Consider the following 15,795-nt stretch of genomic DNA (forward strand, 5'->3'; position numbering starts at 1 on the left):
AAAAATAATATTAAAATATTTTTTTGACTCAGATTTTTGGTCCCAAAACCACTATTCTGACTAGGGTCTAAATCGGGTTGTTACAGTACACATGCTACATTAGTCCCAGAATCAACTAAACCGTAGCTCTAATACAACTAAATGTAACACCCTTTACTCGTATCTGATGCCGTGATAGGATTCGAGGCATTATCGGGCTATAACAATAACATTCACACAAATCTGACCATAAAATTTCGTTCAAATTTAAAACTTTTCAATTTCGTGCAAATTGTCCCTTATAAGAACCTACGAGGCCCAAAACATACATTGAAGGTGATTTGAGATTAATCGACGACTTTAGAAAACTTTAGGGCAACTTAGAAAAATTTTCCTACTTTGGAAGTCACATGCCCATGTGGGTAGGCGTGTGATTACACACGCCCGTGTGGCTCGGGACACGCCCATGTCCACAGTCGATGTAACTCTCTGACTATGACGTCATCATACAATTAGGGTTACACGGCCAACTCACAAGCCCGTGTTCTTAGGCCATGTGGCGAATTAAATTCTTGAAATTAAGTGCAGACTTTACATGGTCTGGGCACAAGCCCATGTCTTTAGGCCTTGCCTGTCACACGGCTGAGACACACGACCATGTCTCTACCTATGTGTTTACTCCTAGGCATTCTGTTTGCAATAATTAGGGTATAGGGGACACACAATCAAACCACACGCCCCTGGGGTAGACCTTGTGTCACACACGCCTATGTGTCTACCCGTGTGGACAAATTTAAAGCTATTTTCCAAGCCATTTGTCACCCTTAAATGCTCATTTACTCATTCATCTAAGATGACATGCAACCTAGTACATTTGGTCACTTAAAGACTCACAAATGTGATTATGCCATGCCTTTATGATGAAAACATGTTGCTTATCCAAAACATCATTGTAACACCCCTTACCCGAGACCGTCGCCTGAGTCGAGCACGAGGCGTTACCAGACTTATCTTACCTGTTCAGGGCATAAAAAAATTTACTTTTTAAAAAATATTAATTCGCTCACATTCATCCAATAAATCCCTAAAAAGGGCCCTCAAGGCCCTAAAACATGCAATTGGAACGGTTCAGGACCAAACTGGGAACATTAAAAATTTTCTAATTACTTACACAAATCAAAACAATTTATTTCACTATTCATAATAAAACTGTCCATCTGCGTAACAGTCACTAAATTAATTATAACTTGAGTTAAAAAACTTGAAATTTAAATCTGTAAATTTTCCCTAAAATTGGACTTATATATCTTCTTTTCATTATGTTTCCAGAATTTTTGGTTTTGCCAATTAGTATGGTTTATTCATTAAAATTTCCCCTATTTTGCAGTTCAACGGACTTGACCTCTCTTCACTAAAAATCGATTATCTCATTATACAAAAATAGGATAATTTTTCCATTTGTTTCTAATGCAAATAGACTCACTAAGGAATCTAGATATATAAACTTCAACTTATAATTCTTTTTGTACAATTTCTAGTGATTTTCCAAAGTAGGAACAAGGGATCACAAAGTCACTCTGAACTAGTCTTACAAAATTTAAATATCTCATAATATAGACTTCCTTTGCTTGTTCTATTTCTTTCCTATGAAAATAGACTCAATAAGATTTAATTCTATATCTCATTCACCATTTAATTCCATTTCTAAGATTTTTAGTGATTTTTCAAAATCCCATCACTGCTACTGTTTCCTAACTATTCCATGGCCAACTCTTACTCCTTCATAATTTCTTTGCATCAAACCTTATTTAGGCATACATAATACCAAAACATGTTCTTATTTAGCTATATCATAAGCTAATCATTACCAAGTATTCACATGCCATTCTTTAATCATATCATAAGGACATACACATAAAATAGCCAAGTCCCTATACATGTCATAACTTAAAGTATTTCTAGTCACAAAATACCGAGATAGCTCGTTGATAGTCTGAGGCGATCTCTGACGTCCTTACTATTTTTTGAGTTGGCTTTGCGATACTATAAAAAAGAGAGAAAAGAAAGGGAGTAAGCATAAAGCTTAGTAAGTTTGCATGTAAATAAATAACAACATTCTAATTGAATTATCAAGATAACCTGAACCTTTCGAACATGGACTTATCTTACCTTCCCTTTGGTACACTCTTTGGATTTTCCATTGAACCATTTGGAATACTAAGGATACACGGGTACCTTTCCTTTTTAAACCTACCATTGCCATGTCTTGACATGGTCTTACGTGGTATCCTTGCCTTATGAACTCATCATTGCCATGCCTTGGCATGGTCTTACATGGGATCTTTGCCTTATAGTAGTTTATCAATGCCATGTCTTGACATGGTCTTACATGATTTCCTTACCTTGTAGAACTTACCAATGCCATGCCTTGGCATGGTCTTACTTGGTATCCTTAAACCCTAATGTCATGACATTTGTATCCTACACATTCCTAAGGTTCAACCACGACTTTTAAGTATCATTTCTCCGTCAATTCTTGCTTGAATCATCAAGGAATAAATTTACAAAATAAATATATAGATGCTGAAAAATAACATCATTAATTATAAATAATAAAACGTTTCATTTATTTATTGCAAACTTACCTCGATACAAAATACGATCAAATATTTTGATTTAGTCCTCAACCTTTTTCTCTCCTCGGTCTAACCCTGAATTTCATTCTTCTTGATCTATAATAGCAAATTTAACTTATTTAATATTCACATTTATCAAAATAGTTCTTAACTCTAACTTTGGCAAAATTACGATTCCCCTTAAACTTTTGCATATTTACACTTTTTCCCCAAGGCTCGGAAATGAAACTTTATCCCTAATTCTTATGTTTTATGACATGCTGATCATTTATTTACCTATGACAACATCAAATTCCCACTCTAACATGAACTTATGACCATTAGGTATTTTTATCGATTATGTCGTTTTACTCATTTTCGCTTAAAATCGCTGAGCTCAAGTCGTTTAACATAATTTCAAACTTCATATTCTACCATAAAACATCAAAATAAACACATTTCACCTATGGGTATTTTTCCAAATATGAACCCTAGGTTAAATTATTGCTAGAATAAGCAAAATCAAGTTATCGGGACTTCAAACACGTAAAGAACATTAAAAACGGGGCTTGGAATCACTTACTATGAAGCTTGGAAGCTTGAAAAAACCCTAGCTATGAAGAACCCTTGAAATTTCGGCCTAATGAAGAAGATGGGCACATTTTGCCATCTTTTTCCCTTTTTTAATCTTTTAATTACCACATGACTAAAATACCCTTCATTAAAACTTTAGTTATTTTTATCTATGTATGTCCATTTTTGTCCATGAAAACCTAATGGTCTAATTACCATTTAAGGACCTCTTCTTCAATTATACTCTTCAATTTAATCCTTTAGCATCTAAAACTCATATTTATCAACTTTTGCAATTAAGCCCTAGTAGGTAAATTAAGCATGCTATCTATAAAATTTTCCATCGATACTCTAACACATGCATCTAATCACTTGGTAAATTATAAACATTAATCGGAATCAACTTTTCTATCTCAGATTCGTGGTTTCACAACCACTGTTCCATTTAGGCCTTATTTTGGGATATTACAATCATACTTTCATATAGCATTGCACACCAATTTCATATTCATTCATTATGCTAAACCTACTTTTAATTTACCTAATTATACCATAGATTAAGCATACTTATTAACCATGATTTATTCACTTAGCACATGTGCCATTCATCACACATCTCATCCACAAACAAACACATCAAACATAAAAACATTGCATGCATGTATAATTGATTAGGGTTACAACCCAAATAATCAATATGGACCATATCAGATGGCCATATACAAAATAAATCAAATATTTCTATAAGCCAACACATTTGACTAGACTAATATGACATATAACAAAAAGACCAAGTCCCTATACATGCAATACTAAAAATATTGAGACTAACTATACCCCAAATCTCTAGTTGATAGTGTGATCGAGCCTCCAACTTTTTTCGATCCCCGAGTTGGCTTGGCGACACTATAAGAAAATGGGGAAAAGAGAGGGGAGTAAGCATGAAGCTTAGTAAGTTCACATGCAAATAAATAGAAACAATACTCATAGATATGTATATATATATCAACATTAGTGACATAGCATAGATTTACTTATGTGTTATTCTGAACTCATAGATATAACCCAAATTTGTAAACATAACTTACACATTTTCAATCTTATGAAAAGTTCATCACATTTTGAGCTCATACATGTGAGTTTATTGTACATACCTATACCAACTCAAATCAAAATGTCATATTCCCTCTTCATTGATTTACTTTTTGATTGACTCACAAGTTTACCAGTTGAACACTCGGAATATTATTAGATGCACGGAAGACTTGAACATAATGCTTCAACCGTAGCCACAAGCTACCTCATATCATAATCACATATTGCTCGCTCACGAGCTAATCATGTGCCTGCTCACACAAGCTGACAGTCAGGATGTAACTACTCGGGTTGCTCACACAAGCTAACAGGTACCTGCAACACATGTCGGCTTCCCAACCACCAGTAGGACGTACAAAACTAGCACTCGGGTTCACATATCACATTTACACATATGTTCATAGGCTCATATCCACATAATTCCTTGTGACATGTCACATTGTATCCTAAATTATTCCTAAGGTTCAAACAAGGTTTTCTCGATATCTCATGTTCGTCGAATTCATTCACAATCTCATGCTCATAGATTACAACATCATTCACACACTTGACATATTAAGTAATCACATAAACACATACATTAACAAAATATTAAAAACATGATATATCATTGTAGCACTTACACATGAACTTACCTCAGTACAAAATGATGGTAATTAAGCCTAATCATCGTGTACTTTATTCTTCCCTCAATCAAGACTTGTATTACGTTTTTCTTGATCTATAATGCCAAATTTAACTTGTTTATTAATTTCATTATTCAAATCAATTGATAATTCATGCTTTGGTAAAATTACCATTTTACCCCTAACTTTTTACTTATTTACAATTTAGTCCCTAGGCTCGTAAAATGAAATGCATGCATTTCCTTTGTTACCCAAGCCTAACCAAACCTAGACCATGCTCATTTCAGCCCACATTTTCCTTTATTTCACATTTTTACTACCTACTTTTAAACTTTCACAAACTAGTTCCCTTTTTAGGTGTTTTTACTAAAAATCACCTAGTAAAAGATGTTTATCATGCATCAAACATTCATATTCCTCCATTAATCAACAAAATACATGTATGTTACACATGGGTCAAATTTCATACATGAACCCTAGATCAAAATATAGCTTGAAATGGGTAGATCAAGCTTCAAAGACTTCAAAAATACAAAGAATATTAAAAACGGGGCTAGGGAGCACTTACAATCAAGCTTGTAAATATTGAACAAAACCCTAGCTATGCCTATTGAGAAATTCAGCTAGCACTCAAAGAAGATGGACACATTTTGGCTTTGATTTTCCCTTTTTATTCTTTTAATTACCAAATGACCAAAATGCCCGTAGGGTCTTTCTTTCAAATTTTTCCTATACATGTCCATTTTTGTCCTAACTTATTGAATTTGGTCAAATTGCTAGTTAGGACCCTCTAATTCATAATCTAAAGCAATTTAATGCTTAAATCTTCTAGAATGCAAGTTTTGTATCTTATTCAATTTGGTCCCTAAAATTCAATTAGACATTGATGTTACAACGACGTTGATGTGTAGTGTTGCGTCACGAGATAGAAATTGAAATTTTTTTAAGTTTGACATGCAATGTCATGTCATAGGGATGTGGTTTCATGACACTACCCTAATTTTAAAAATCTGAGGAGTTTCAAAGTTCAGGGTCGCAACATCGAGATTTGGGGCGTGTTGGTTCCTCTATTTTACTCTTAATTTCAAATAGGTCTCTAAGAGGCTACTTCTAGCTACCTAAGGCCTTAATCTTTCTCCAATTATACTTCTAACCAAATTAAAGTTCAAAACAAAAACCCAACAATTCAAATGTACAAAAATTTACAACAATTATTCAAAGTTTCATGACGAAATTAAGTATGGCTAGCAGACTCATCTAGTAGCCCTTGTATTCAATGCATTTTCATGTTGCTCCTTTAATGATCGTCTTGGCCTGTCCAACATGTTCTCTTCCATCCAGGATCTTTCTACTTGTTGGTCTCCCTCGACCCATGTTTTCCTACACATATTAAGCTAGAACCATACATTTGACCAAGGTTGTTAAGGGATCTAAAAGAAATTATATGACAATCCTCCCCTAATTTATTTTCATATTCCATATTTTAAGAATAATTGTTACATTTAAAGACTTCTATCTTCCCATCAATCTTCATTATTAACTCGAAATTTTCAAGATTGATGGTTGATCTAGACGTAGCAAAAAATATCCATCCCAACAAAATGGGAATATCTTGGTCCTCCTCGAAGTCCAGGACAAAAAAAATAAACCGGATTATAAAACCACTAACCTTAACTAATAAGTTTTCAAATACATCTTTGGGGTGTACGAGAGACCTACCGGCTAATTGTAGTGTAATTGTCGTATTTTTTAGCTCCCCCAATTTGAGTTTTAAGTATGTGGATAAAGGCATCAAATTTATGTTGGCATTTAAGTCATAAAGGTCCTTGCTAAAATGTTTATTCCTTATTTCCATGGGAATTGCAAAATTTCTCAGATATTTTAGCTTTGGGCATATTTTTCAAGCAATTATGGCACTATAAGATGCATCAATTTTAATTTGCCCACCTTTCTTTAATTTCTTATGCCTAAACATTATTTCTTTTAGGTATTTGGGATATTTAGGTATCTTGTCGCTCTAAGAGTGGCAAAATAATGTTAAGGGATTTGAATATATTTAGAAAACTTATGAATTCCTCCTCATCCCTTTGTTGCTTGTCCTTCAACCTCGATGGAAATGGTACATTCTGTGGCACTAGTTTCGAGTGTGGAGTACTTTCCAACTCAGCTACTAGTTGGAATCTTTCTTCCGTGTGGACTTTCGTCCTAGGCTCATAAAGGTTTTGGTCTTCCGTATCGACCTCGTCATCCATTAACAGGCTTTTCTAAGTTTACAAAGTTTTACTTGAACGGAGTGCGATTACATTCACTAGCACTTTTTCGTCCCTCCGAGGGTTGTTTTCTGTATTACTTGGAATACCCATGCCTATTTTCCTCTACATCTCATTCAACGCACTCATGATATTGTGCATCTCTTCCTTTAATTCAACATCGATATGAGTTTTTGTGCATTCAGTTTTTACGTGTTGAATGTCAGACCTTATGAGTTGCATCTCATTTTTAATCCGGTTTAATTGTTGACAACAACCAACATGGTCATTACCCATGGATCTTTTTTTATCTAGGTTGGAATAGAGGGTTTTTTCAATTTGGAGTTGGGTTTCCACTACCTTGATTGTCTCCCCACTTTAGATTCGGATGGTCCTCCCAACCAGGGTTGTAAGTGTTCAAATAGGGGTTTCTACCCCTATTTCCTAAGTAATTCACTTCCTCTAATTGGGTCTTCGAATACGACGTGTAGCTTCGAGCAACATCATTCATAAACGATTTAACAGTGGTCTCTAGATGATGTAATTTCTCCAAAATTTGTTAATACTTATTGTCTTCCTTGACCACCTTAGACGTCTACAGCTTCTGGCTATTTGAAAAGCTCTCGTTAGGCCACATGTATGGGTTCATAGCCATGTCCTTATTCAGTTGACATATTCACTAGTAGGTATTGTTTATGAAGGATCTAGCCCATGGGCCATTTAAGCCGGGTCTTAAGCTCCCATCCAATCCATTATAAAAAAAATTGAAATTGTAGTCAGTATTGCATACCGTGGTATGGGCATTTCCTAAGTAGCAACTTGAAGCATTTCCATGCTTTATATAATGTCTCACCTTCTAAGTGCTTAAAATTAGCAATGTCATGCCTTAATTGGATGCTTCAACTAATGGGGAAAATTTGTGTAAGAATTTCCCTGCTAAATCATCCCATATCGTTATGGAACTCAACCCTTGTGAATCAAGCCATTCATAGGTGTTGTCCCAAAGTGAGAATGGAAACAATTGGAGATGGATTGCATCACCAGTCACCTCATTGTATTGGAACGTGTCACATAACTTTAGGAATCTCTTTAAGTGCTGGTTCGGTTTTTCCATCATATTGCCCCAAAATTGAAAATTAATTTGTATTATTTGGATTGTGGTCGCCTTAATCTCAAAATTGTTCACATTAAATGCTGGCCTCTTGATACTACCTCAAATAACATCTAAAATACATAGTGCATAATCACGTAAGGTTCGTTCTGGTTGAGCCATTAGCGGCTCTCTTTGGAATAGTGCTGGTAGTTTAGTGGTTCGTCAAACAAAGGATTTTCCTAGGGTAAGTCAGCTACCACGGGTGGATATTTTACATTTGTTGACGAGTTAGCCTCAAGATTCTATCCTGTTCAGGATCTGGCTCGATTGGAATGGTTCCACTTCAAGTCATACACTGCAATAAAAAAGAATTTGAAATGAAATTAATAACTTAAATTTAAAACGGAATAAAAATAAAATAACTGAAAAGTAAATTTGTATCTATAATTCTAAACATTCCTATTTATCCTATTAAAATGTAGAAAACTAAATTCAGTTTAACGTCGAAACTGTCTCAGCAATAACGCCAACAAGTTGACCACCGCCAAACATGCGAATGTTTGGACTAGAAATATTGCAGCAAAATAGATTGAAGATAAAACAACCATGTTCACAAATATACGAGTTAAATTGTAATATAGTAAAGTATGTTAAAACGAAACACTCTAGGAAGCATTCCAAAGATCATACCAAGGGCGGTTGAATTAAACTTAAATTAATTTTCAACACTAATAGGGTTAAACAGTACTAATTTAAAATTATATTATGAAAAACCAAATTAAAATTAATTAATCAAACTAACATAAAATTATCTAAAACAAAAATCAACCAATTAACAATCAAAATAAATTGAAATAAAACAAGCAAGAGATCAACTCACTTTAGTGCTCCTAATTAACTTCAAAACTCAGGTTTTATTGAATTATTTATTAACTAACCAGTTATTACCTCTCGACCTCACTTTCTTGATTGGGATAAATTATGATTTTCTTAGTAAACTTATCTTTCAATCGGCATCACTTCTTAAGGTTTAATCGCACTTAGTTTAAACCCTATTTCATTTTTGAATTAATCACACATCCGTTCATTAATCTCCCTAATGAAATTAGCTATTCATGGATCTAGATGCACTAACCTCTAAACTTATATTTAACATATAAGAAAGTAAATTAAATAAAAGAAAGGAATAAGAAATAAATCTGTTTCGGTATCAATTCCTATGAGGAAGTAAAATTTCCTTTAAAATTTCCTTTAAAGCTTGGATCGAAATTGAATCCATGTTAAACAAGGAAAAAAGTTGTCTAAAGGACTAAATTGAAATAAAATAAAAACTAAAATAAAACCCTAAAACTAACTAAGTGCCTATTTATAGAGTTTATAATCTGACCTAATTAGGGTTGCTTAACAGCCCAAAAATCTTATTAAATTACATTGTGTGGACAAAAATACCCATAATTAATTTTCCTAATTGTTGCCCAGTGTTGTGACACCACAGGATTGATATCGCGACACTTCCTTCATTTTTTTTTGGATATTTTGGCTTCAAAGTCTGGTGTTGTGACACCACTCCTCGGTGTTATAACATCGTATTTGTCCTTCATGTTCTTAGCCCAAAAACAATGTCCTACACGTTAAATAGAGTCGTTAATTCATCCCTTGGCCCACAGTGGCCCATTAGATCATGACATAACTCAATATTGCATAAAAACACTTATTTTGCATAATTTAAACATAAAACATATAAAAATACTAGAAAATAAGCTCGTTAAGTGCTGAAAACACCTTAATTTTCCACAACGAATTGTGGCAAATCACATAATCATCAATTGGCTCATATGATCTTCAAGTTTAGTCAATGTGGTTCTTATTTGAATGCTTTCAAACTGCACTTGTTGCACTTTTGTTCACATTGGCTGCATCTCTGCCTCTTTTCGATCTAGCCTTTGACCACATACAGTATGATCGTTGGTGTTAGCCTTTTCTTGAGTTTTCTACAACTAACTAGGTTGGTAAGTAATATTTTGTTGATTTTGGATAGTATTGTTACCACTTCCTTGGTTACCGCCCCATCTCAGATTTGGGTGCTCTTTCTAGCTAGGATTATAAGTGTTGGAATAGGGATTTCACCCTTATTTATGATGTAGTTCACATCTTCGGCTTGGTTCTTAGGGTATTGGCCGATTCTTCTAGCTGTTTCATTTATCTTGGTCCTTTGATATGTTTATTCTAATTGGTTAAGCTTGTCCAATATTTGTTGGTACTTGTCCTTTTCATGGAAAAATTTGGCCATGGATGGTCTTGGACTATAAGTAAATCTCTCATCAGCCATTAGTAGGAGTTCATAGCCATATTATTGATAGGCATCCTTGTATGTTTGATTCAACAAGGCTCCTCATGTAGCTCTATCTAGTCCTGACCTAGACTGTGCATCTAGCCTGTTGTAGAACATTTGCAACCTTAGCCATTCAAGTAGACCATGATGAGGGCATTTCTGTATCAACGACTTAAACCACTCCCAAGCTTCATGAAAATTCTCTCCTTCCATTTGCTTGAAGTTTGTAATTTCCCTATTCAGTTGGACCGTTTTGGTAATAGGAAAGAACTTGTACAAAAAGTTTTCTACACATTTGTTCCATGTTATGATGGATCCTAGTGATTGCGAATCTAACCAAGAAAATATGTTATCAATAAAGGAGAAGGGAAACAACTGAAGATGAATAGCTTCGTTGGTGAACCCATTAAATTTGAAAGTATCACGATGTTGGAAAAACATTTTATGTACTAGTTTGGGTCCTCCATCATTGTTCCTCTGAACTGTAAGTTGTTCTGGATCATTGTCGGGTTTATCTCAAAATTATTTCCTATGGTTGTCGGTCTTGTTATGTTGCCCTATATTGCATTTAGGTTCGGTGGTGCATAGTTTCTAAGCATATGTTCTTCCCAAGCCATTAGTGGCTCTATCGACAACTATGGTGATGGTGGTAAGTGTTATAAGTGTAGATTGTCGAGTAACGGATTATCACGTGGTGGATCAACTACAACAAGTGGGTTATTTTGCATATGCTATTGTTGTTGCTTTCGATGATTACAATGAATGATTCTCTCTAGATTAGTGTTTGGTTCTATAAGTGTGCCTTCTCCGAGTCATACACTGGAATCCAAAAAAAATAAATAAGTTAGTAAAATAAATAAATAAAAATAAAAATTTTATTTATATTTTATTTTAAAAAATCATAACTATTCTATAAAGCACAAAAATTAAAATCAATTTAATGGTGAAACCTCCTTGGCAACGATGCCAAAAACTTGATCGCCTCTTGACATACCAATGTCAAAAGTGAGAATACTACTATGAAATATAATGAGTTAGGTGGTTTTTTCAAGTATATGGGTGTCATATCCCAAAAATTGGGTTAATGAACTGAGAGTGGTCACACCTAATTTTTTTTTTAGCGATTGAGTAGCGGTGGAGCTGTCCTTGATGATCAATGTTCAAATTCCTTCCCTCTCATTATTTTCTATGTGGTGCAATATTTTTTCAACCTTAGCAAAGGTCACATCCCATGTTTTAAATATTCTCTATTAAATTAAAAACAAGGAGTAAAGTGGTAAAGTGGTAAAGTGGTTAGGAGCTTTAATTAAATCCTTTAAGTCTTAAGTTCAAGGCTCTCCATCACCACCTTTTTAATTATTATTTTTTTGTGAATTTTTCGTATGTTAAATATCCCTTGCCATCCAACCTTTCTTACCATTCTAAGGGAAGATTCTTTCCTTTTTTGTTAAGTCAACATACCATACTTATGAGGACATGATCCCTTTGCCATCCAACTCCCTTATCCCCTTAACTTATCATTCTCTTCACCATTACCACGATTGTTGCTCATTGAACCTTGAAATGTTTGAAAACAACCCTTTTCATCCATCTTTTCATTATCCCCCGCTCATTGCTGCGCTTCCCTAAAAATTTTCCCGCTCTCTCTCTTTTCTCTTTTATTTAGCCATCAACCACCCATTTTTTCTCTATTTCCTCTTCTCCTCCACCGTTCCTTGGTTTGAACCACCATCACCACCACTTAACCTCCTTTTCAGCACCACTTCTATACATCTTTTTGTTCTATCATCGTCTTAGCATCAGCCTCCACCGCTGTACAACCACTGTACACCATCATGAAACATTACCCTTTTTTTCTTTATTTTCCCTCTTCTCATTTCTCTTTCTTTTATCAAGAGATCAAAACCCATCACCTTTTCTTTCTCCTTCGCTAGACTACCACTTCCATCACTGGACCACCATCGTTACTGCCACTATCGTCATCGTAGCACAACCATTGTTTCCTCTTCTTTTCTTCATCATTTTCAACCTACATCATTCCTGTAATGCCCTGAATTTTAGGCCTAGAATTATTAGGTCTGGAGCATGGGAACAGTTAGGAGGCTGCACACAAATGTTTAATTGTGCAAGAAAGTGACACAAATGTGTATCTCCTTCAGTGGTTAAGTGTTCTGGGAAGTGTTTGAGAAGTCCTGGGTTCAAGCCTGGGCATGTGCAAAATTTTTGTTTTTAAAAGGTTTAAACCTTATCCCTACTCAGTAGGCTTATAAATAAATGTGGGTAAAATAGGACAGAAAGGGCCTGGTGGTCTAGGGGATAAGCGGCGTGTGGTAGTTACTTGAGGCCTGAGGTTCAAATGCTGGTAGGCACATGAAGGTGTTTTATTTTGCTGTTGGCCATGGGGGAGTTCTAGTTTGACGTGTTAGAAGAGTGTGGGGAGTTGTTGCTGAATTTTAGGAGATTATTTAGGAATTTCGATTGTTTGGGGGATTTGGGGAGGAACTTTTTGATAGAAGAGGTTGGGTGGAGTTCAAATTAGTTGGTGGAGTAATGTAAGGAGAGCATCAAGGAATGAATTAAGGGATTTTGGGAAGAGTAGTAGTGTTGTGCCGAATGTGGTAGTCCCATTTTGTCAAAATCGGTCAATAGCACACTTCCACTCCTTGATGCCAAATTTCTGCTTTTGGTTTTTACTACTTCTCCATCTTTCATATTTCTCTTTTGGGGATGAATTGTTACTAGAGATCATTCAAGGTTGTTCTCAATTCGGTCTATTTTGGGTTTGTTCTTCCCTAAAACTGATTGCTTTCTTGTCTTTCTCTCAAATCTTGGTCGAATACTCCTTATTCTTTTCTCTCTCAATTCTTTCATTTTCCTTCACCTTCTTATTTGGCCGAACACACCTTCCTCCCCCTCCTTCAATTCTTTTTGGATTCACAGATTTCCTTTCTTGTCATCTTGCCATTTTGACCGAATACCTCATCTCTCCCTAACTCTATTTTGTTTTCGATTTTTGTAATTGTGCTTTGACCAATCGTTTAACACCCCAAACTCGGCCTAGACGTTATGGCCGAATCTGGCAATGTCACGTTGAAGTGTTCTTCGTAAAACATACAATCATTTGAAAAGCCTAATGTTTATTTAGCCTCTTTGTGTGATCTAGAAAATAATTTTAAAACTTGCGTCATTATCAAAAGTATTTACTTATAAAACGTTATTAATTTCAAACTCCCGTTTATCGCGGAAGCTTTTGAAACGGTTTTGCGTATTCATGGAATTTTGGTAAATTATGCATACCCTTTGAAAACCCACATCCTACTACTAGTAGATATAAATTAAAATAAATAAAACCCAAATTAAAAATATAAAGAGGCCTTATTACATAAAAATACCCATTTAAAACCACTTATAAATAAAAAATCCAATAAGGAAGCAAGAGCGGTTGTGTGGCCACCTTTGAGTCCCTCGCAGCACTGATCCGCCTAAGACTAGGGATTACCAGTACGATTAGACAGATGGGTGAGTTTACCAAAACTTAGTGTGTAATCCCAATAATAAACAATAGTGAACGACAGAGTCTGGCCTAAGCCTATATCAATAACAGTTCAATATCAGTTAGGGCCTTGGCCCATAATGTAAACGATGAGCGATTCAATGTCGATTGCAATAACCATGATCAATACAAGATATGATGAATTAGTGTAGAATGCAAACAGAAAAATCCTACCCATCCATCCTCTACACTCCACTCCATCCAGCCCTACACTCCATGTGGGGATAAAATCAACCCACCTATCCCTACACTCCAAATATAGCACCAGTTGCGGCACTAATCAGTAATTGCAGCAAAGCTGCCAGTAATAGGCTTAAAGCCATCAGTAGGTCCACAGTCGTCTTAGGCAACTCGTGCGATGATATCAGTACAGTACACTTCCTCCAAAATAACAATCTCAACCCCATGCAACATGTCATGCATCGTATCATATTATTTTACATGGATGTAACATACACATAACGTGGCATGCTCAAATACAGTCATACACATCGTAGGGCAAATTAGTCATTTTACCTTATAGGGTATTATAGTCATTTTACCCTACAGGGATATTTCGGTCATTCTGCCCTACGAGGGTATTTCGGTTATACTACCATATGAGGACATTTCGGTCGTTTTATCCCATAAGGGTAAAATCATCATTTTATCACAAAAGGGTAAAATCATCATTTTATCACATGAGGGTAAAATCATCATTTTATCACATGATGGTAAAATCGTCATTTTATCACATGAGGGCAAAATCATCATTTTATCACATAGGGATAAAATCGTCATTTTATCACATAAGGGCAATATCGTCATTTTTTCACATGAGGGTTCAGGTACGCTTACTGACCCAACAGAAGGTCACAGTCATCTCGGTGACCCGTGCAACCTTAACAATCAAATAGTAAAATTGGGCCCAAGGCCCATAATACGAGCCCATGTGAGCCCACACGCCCATGTGGCCAACGTAGCCCAATTTTGGCCATGGCCATGTGAACTACACCGCCTGGCCCAATAATCTCTACATATCTGTGTGGTTTACCCGTGTAGGGCCCACAAGCCCGTGGATCCCACACGGCCCATTTCGGCCCAACATGGCGCAAATCGACCTAAGTCTATGGTATCGCCCATAGTGGCCTCTCGTAATTTAGTCCCCATTTTTATGCATTTGGGGTTACCACACGAGCAATCGCACACCCATATGGCATCAACGATCTTATTTTTTGGCTTTTGCTGATTTACGGTAATGGCGGTGTTTTACACACACCTGTAATGAAACTGCAGCCTCGACACTTCCGAGATTTGAAGCACCTATGATTCACAACAATAACTCCACCATTAGTTCATATTTTCGGTTAATCTAAAAACCATAGTATCGCCAACACTTTAACCGAATCATCACTACTTACTAATCAAACTATCGTGTAACACCTTTTACACGTATCCGAGGCCGGGCTAAGGTACGAGGCGTTACCAGACAAACATACAAACATTAAACTAAAATACGAGCCATAAAATTTTATTCATATTTCAAAGCGTTCATTCTCTTACACATAGTCCCTTATTTGAGTCTACGGAGCCCAAAACATACTTTAGAAAGGGTTTGGGACTAAACCGAGAACTTACGAAAATCTTGGAAATTTCATGCTTTAAGGCTCCACACGCCTGTCCCAAAGTCGTGTTCCATAC

At 35.6% G+C, this 15,795-nt stretch overlaps 1 non-coding gene across 1 annotated transcript; it reads left to right on the forward strand.

Annotated features, from left to right (window-relative positions):
* Positions 1–10,701: 10,701 nt before the first annotated feature.
* Positions 10,702–10,808, forward strand: LOC128283012 (small nucleolar RNA R71). Its single transcript, XR_008273357.1, has one exon. It is a non-coding gene; the product is annotated as a small nucleolar RNA R71 (small nucleolar RNA).
* The last annotated feature ends 4,987 nt before the right edge of the window (positions 10,809–15,795 follow it).

Source organism: Gossypium arboreum, chromosome 10 (assembly GCF_025698485.1).
Source record: "Gossypium arboreum isolate Shixiya-1 chromosome 10, ASM2569848v2, whole genome shotgun sequence".
NCBI lineage: Eukaryota > Viridiplantae > Streptophyta > Magnoliopsida > Malvales > Malvaceae > Gossypium > Gossypium arboreum.